The sequence below is a fragment of the Littorina saxatilis genome, linkage group LG2, assembly GCF_037325665.1.
Source record: "Littorina saxatilis isolate snail1 linkage group LG2, US_GU_Lsax_2.0, whole genome shotgun sequence".
Classification (NCBI taxonomy): Eukaryota; Metazoa; Mollusca; class Gastropoda; order Littorinimorpha; family Littorinidae; genus Littorina; species Littorina saxatilis.
Window position 1 is genome coordinate 9,696,537 of NC_090246.1, and position 6,000 is coordinate 9,702,536.

Here is a 6,000-nt window from a genome sequence, read left to right on the forward strand (position 1 = left end):
AACAGCCAACTTGAAAACAAACTAACGAACAAGAAAGTAAACTGTTTCTTTTTATCCTGCAAGGAAGAAAAAAAATTAGGGCTCGTCCGGGATTTGAACCCGGGACCTCTCGCACCCTAAGCGAGAATCATACCCCTAGACCAACGAGCCTACGATGTTACATAGCAAACTTAGAGATCAATTTATGTGCGCTTTATTTTGATCGCGCAACAATTTGTCAGATTAGGATTTCGTTAGAGAGTGGCTTACTCTGCGATGGTGAAAGCGAATAATGTAAATCAATTATACTGGTGCTTTCCAACCAACCATCCTACACACCGACCAAACACAAAATTCACCAACTCATCATCTAGATATTCTGACCGACAATAAAACGAAATAATACATTACAGAAGTAAAGCAAATTCGACCCCCCCCCCCCCCCTCTCCAATACAACAAACAAACAACATATCTGAGATCATTTCAATCTAATAATTTTAGGCGATCGCAGGAATGAAGCTAACTGCGTGTGTGCACAAATTAACATTAATCATCAGCATTTTACAACCAAAAAAAATACAATCATGCACTGCATGAAACTACACCCTGCTTTATGACGGAAAACACGTGTAACTGATCAACCTACACAAAAAAAAGATAGGGCTCGTCCGGGAATTGAACCCGGGACCTCTCGCACCCGAAGCGAGAATCATACCCCTAGACCAACGAGCCGATAGTATCGCAAGCCGTATTTAGATGTTTGTGTGACAGCTTGCGCTGTCCAGTGATTTCGTCAGCAATGTAGCGTAGGCCTACACCATAGGCAGGCAGAGACACAATGTGCTTATATTATGGTTTAAGCGTGTTTATTCAAATTCACATACACACGTTTCAAACAATAACAACATTGAGAACGCTTATATTATCTTTGCTACTATTTGCCTCAAAGGATTCGCGTGGTTCTAATAAAATAAAATCCAAATGTATCTTTGACCGAGACCGGCGCTGTGACCTCTTTGAACAAACAAAAAAGCAAGCAAACAAGCAGACAAGACAATTGAACAACCAAACAACGAAACAAAAACCGGAAAAACACACCAACAACAAATCAACATAAAACAAATCGCGGGATTTAACGAACAAACAAACAAGCAAGAGAGAAAGATTGCAAGCAAACCAGCAACCGAACAAACGAACATATATAAACTAGCAGCAAACATGCAAGTAACACGTAAACAACCAAAAAAACAAAAATCGAAGCATTTCGCAACGATAATAACCACAGGTTAAGATCATGTGCCTGTGTAATAACTTGATCAGAACAACCGGCGTGATGAGAACAGTTGAAAAAAATGTGAATACAATGTTCGTACACGACGGAGAAGACAATGACAACGACAGCACTAACAACAAAATGAACAAGCACACACACACACACACACACACACACACACACACACAAGCACACGCACACACACACACACACACACACAAACACAAACACACACAAATATATACCAACAGCAAACGTGGCATATGATTTACAACAAACACATCAAACAAAAACTAAAATGCACTAAAAACGGAGGGACAAAAAGTATCAGGGCTCGTCCGGGATTTGAACCCGGGACCTCTCGCACCCAAAGCGAGAATCATACCCCTAGACCAACGAGCCGATGCCTTCACAGTCAAAATACAACATTATCTTTGTGCAATTATTACGTCAGCCCAGCAATTGAACTGCAAAACGTAACGTATCATATGGCGGCACGGCGATAGCTCAAAGGCAGAAAGTAGAGTGTGCTTGTTACTGAAAAAGATAAGCGCATGTTACATATCACTATCAGTCTTCACACAGGTCTATGCTATCACAAACAGCTGTCACGCAAACGTAAATATCCAGGTACACATAACTATTTAAGCTTTTGCCTGTGTATCCATCGGCTCGTTGGTCTAGGGGTATGATTCTCGCTTAGGGTGCGAGAGGTCCCGGGTTCAAATCCCGGACGAGCCCTGATATATTATTTTTCCTTTTTGTACCAGCACAGTTACCATATTAATATGCTCAGTAGAAAAAAAAAGTATGATCAATGTTGATCTTGCGAGCACTTGAAAACGTAAGCTAGCAGGTAAGCAATCTAACAATTAAATAAACTAGCAATTAGCAAGCAAACAAACACCCGAAGAAAGAAAACACGAGTAAACAACAACAGCTGGTAAGAACAATATCACACACACACACACACACACACATACACGCACACAACACGCGCGCGCGCCTGCACACACACATTTTCCCATCATTTCTTGACTGGGGTAAACCTTTGAACCTGACTTACAGGAAATCATTTAAAGACAAATACTGTTGTCACCTTTGTCGCGACTTCATTCATAACGAGCTGGGTAACGAAAACGCTTGTCGGTAGGTATATAGTGAATAGCCGGTGTAGGATCCGGTCCGGTCCCCCCTCTGAAGTAGTCCCCCGGGGGACCAATTCGTGGCAATAACTGCTCTATAATGGTCCCCCCTTAGACATCCAGCCTCGTTTTTCTTAGGCATTCAAGCCATTTTTCAATCTATATCTTCGTCCGGTATTATGTAGTGCACAGACAGCAATCTCTTTGTTTGACTATATTTTGCAGAAAATAAAATAGATCTGATTTATAATGCCGTTCAAAAGAAAAATGACATGAAATAAAATGAATAATAAATAAATACTGACAAGAAGAAATGAAACCAGTATCTGATTCTTTCCTTTCTTTTCTCTAAAATTGCTGGTAACATTACTAACATTGTAACAAGAAAAACGAGGCTGGATGTCTGAGGGGGGACCATTATAGAGCAGTTTTTGCCACGAATTGGTCCCCCGGGGGACTATTTCAGAGGGGGGACCGGACCGGATCCTACACCGGTTCCCATACGGAAGAAGATTACACAATTAATATCTGTGTTGCTTTCTCGTTTGACTTGGTCGGTATAAACCTCGAATATTCTTAAAATTTCTTTTGTTGTCTGCATAACTTATTTCTTATCGTAGAACGATTTCGGTTCTAGCTGTTTTAATATCTTACTTGCTGTGTTAGTTTATTTGGTGTTTTTTTGGTATGTTAATTTGATTGATCTTTTGCTTCTTGAGTTAACTTATCAATTGCGTGATAAGCTAATTGATCTTGTTGTTACTTGCTTGCAGAAGCAAAAACAATAGGAAAACACACACTAGTGTGCGCAAATAATGTAAATGGGCGGGGATGTAGCTCAGTTGGTAGCGGGGATATAGCTCAGTTGGTAGCGGGGATATAGCTCAGTTGGTAGCGCGCTGGATTTGTAGTCAGTTGGCCGCTGTCAGCGTGAGTTCGATCCCAGGTTCGGCGGAAATTTATTTCACAGAGTCAACTTTGTGTGCAGACTCTCTTCGGTGTCCGAACCTCCCCCCGTGTACACTACATTGGGTGTGCACGTTAAAGATCCCACGATTGACAAAAGGGTCTTTCCTGGCAAAATTGCTTAGGCACAGTTAATAATTGTCTACCTATACCCGTGTGACTTGGAATAAGGCCGTGAAAGGTAAATATGCGCCGAAATGGCTGCAATCTACTGGCCGTATACAATTTCATCTCACACGGCATCACTGCAGAGCGCCTAGAACTGTACCCACGGAATATGCGCGATATAAGACTCATTGATTGATTGATTGATTAAATCATTGCACTGGTGTTTGTTTACCAAACAACCAACTAACCAACCAACTTAGCCATATATAGACATTCGAACATTAAACAATGAATAACAGTAAACACCTGACATGTATCTCACTTCCGTGCTGTCAATCGGGACTAAAAACCAAAACACACAGATATTCACACACACACACACACACACACACACACACACACACACACACACACACACACACACACACACACACACACACACACACACACACACACACACACACACACACACACACACACACACACATACTTCTTCTCAAAAATCAACGTGGCCAAAGCAAAATTGTTTTTGCTTTTATATCTGATTCACAACTAAACACACCATACACATACTACCCCCCGCGGGTTGTTAGGGGGAGTCCCATATTGGTTGGGACGAGAAAGAATTTACCCGATGCTACCCAGCATGTCGTAAGAGGCGACTAACGGTTCTGTTTCTCCTTTTACCCTTGTTAAGTGTTTCTTGTATAGAATATAGTCAATGTTTGTAAAGATTTTAGTCAAGCAGTATGTAAGAAATGTTAAGTCCTTTGTACTGGAAACTTGCATTCTCCCAGTAAGGTCATATAGTGAACTACATTGCAAGCCCCTGGAGCAATTTTTTCATTAGTGCTTTTGTGAACAAGAAACAATTAACAAGTGGCTCTATCCCATCTCCCCCCTTTCCCCTATCCCATCTCCCCCCTTTCCCCGTCGCGATATAACCTTGAATAGCCCGGGTAGCTCAGGTGGTAGAGCACTGGACTTGTGATCGAGAGGTCGCTGGTTCGAATCCGGGCCGGGACGGACACGGGTCAACTTTATGTGCAGACCCAGAGACGGTATCCATCTCCCACCCCCGTGTCACCACAATGGCACGTTAAAGATCTTGGTCATTCTACCATAAGTGCAGATGGCTGATACCACCTAAACACGCAAACATCAAAAGCCGTGAGGGCGTAAAAACTCGAATCGTATAAACCAATTCATGTCCAATATAGGCAATTAAGACCTGACGGACAATAAGCCCCTTAAAAAAAAATAAAAAAAAAAAAAAAAAAAAAAAAAAAACACGTTAAACACCAAATAAAGAAAGAAAGAAAGATACACATACTAAAATGTAGTAAAACGGCCGGAGGGACAAAAAATACCAGGGCTCGTCCGGGATTTGAACCCGGGACCTCTCGCACCCAAAGCGAGAATCATACCCCTAGACCAACGAGCCGACGAAGGAACCGTCAAACTGTGGAAAGATAAACATAACGGTTTGCGTGCGTTTGCCATTGTGTGACAGCTGGCTCTTCCCTGTTTCGTCAGCTCAGCAATGGGTCAAAATGTCAATATAGAGAGAATATAGTATGAGGTAGTTTTGTTTCAGTCTGTGCTAACGCAACGGAAAATAGCGATGTGTGTGTGTGTGTGTGTGTGTGTGTGTGTGTGTGTAAACTTACTGACGTGCAATAAATATATCATACACGTGTTTGCGTGTGTACGGTGCATGTGTGTGTGTGTGTGTGTGTGTGTTCAATATAAAAAAAAACCTCATGTAAATCTGGTACGACACAGCAAGATCTCCACATCACACAAAGACACGGAGAGGAAAAAAAAATATCAGGGCTCGTCCGGGATTTGAACCCGGGACCTCTCGCACCCAAAGCGAGAATCATACCCCCTAGACCAACGAGCCGATGGAAATAGTCAGAAACTGTGGAAACTTAACGGTAACGGTTTGCTTGCGTTTGCCATTGTGTGCGGACAGCTGGCTCTTTCTTGTGGTTTCGTCAGCCCAGCAATGTAGGTTAAAACTTTTAAGGAGAATATAGTGTGTGATTGTTTTCTTTCAGTATGTGCTAACGCAACAGAAAATAGCGCTCTGTGTGTTTGTATTAGTTTGTGTGTGCAGTGCGGCCGGTGCACGGCACGGTGTGCGGTGTGTGTGTGTGCCGGTGTGTGCGCGTGCGCGCGCGCGCGCGTGTCAGTGTGTGTGTGTGTGTGTGTGAGTGTGTTTATGCGTCAGTGTGTGCGTCTGTGTGTGAGTGTGTTTATGCGTCAGTGTGTGCGTCTGTGTGTGTTTGTGGGTGTGTGCAGTGTTTCTTTCTGTGAGTGTGTCTGAGTCAGTTTCTCCATGTTTGTGTTTGTCCTCATTCAGTCTGTTGACTGTCTGTCTATCTATCTCCTCGCATCTGTGTGTCCGTTGGGTGCTAGGGAACTACATGTGAGGTGACTGTATAAACCTAATCATAATCGCAACAATCCTTTGGGGGGTCTGTAAAAAAAAAAAGCGCATTTTTCTTATTGCTTCCTTCACA

The 6,000-nt window shown here is 42.6% G+C and overlaps 6 non-coding genes across 6 annotated transcripts; 1 reads left to right on the top strand and 5 right to left on the bottom strand.

Annotated features, from left to right (window-relative positions):
• Positions 1-78: 78 nt before the first annotated feature.
• On the bottom strand, positions 79-150 carry Trnap-agg (transfer RNA proline (anticodon AGG)). Its single transcript has one exon. It is a non-coding gene; the product is annotated as a tRNA-Pro (tRNA).
• Positions 151-640: 490 nt separating this feature from the next.
• On the bottom strand, positions 641-712 carry Trnap-cgg (transfer RNA proline (anticodon CGG)). The gene has a single exon. It is a non-coding gene; the product is annotated as a tRNA-Pro (tRNA).
• Positions 713-1,583: 871 nt separating this feature from the next.
• On the bottom strand, positions 1,584-1,655 carry Trnap-ugg (transfer RNA proline (anticodon UGG)). Its single transcript has one exon. It is a non-coding gene; the product is annotated as a tRNA-Pro (tRNA).
• Positions 1,656-1,922: 267 nt separating this feature from the next.
• Positions 1,923-1,994, top strand: Trnap-agg (transfer RNA proline (anticodon AGG)). The gene has a single exon. It is a non-coding gene; the product is annotated as a tRNA-Pro (tRNA).
• A 2,850-nt stretch (positions 1,995-4,844) lies between these two features.
• Trnap-ugg (transfer RNA proline (anticodon UGG)) lies at positions 4,845-4,916 on the bottom strand. The gene has a single exon. It is a non-coding gene; the product is annotated as a tRNA-Pro (tRNA).
• A 389-nt stretch (positions 4,917-5,305) lies between these two features.
• On the bottom strand, positions 5,306-5,378 carry Trnap-ugg (transfer RNA proline (anticodon UGG)). The gene has a single exon. It is a non-coding gene; the product is annotated as a tRNA-Pro (tRNA).
• Between the last annotated feature and the right edge of the window lie 622 nt (positions 5,379-6,000).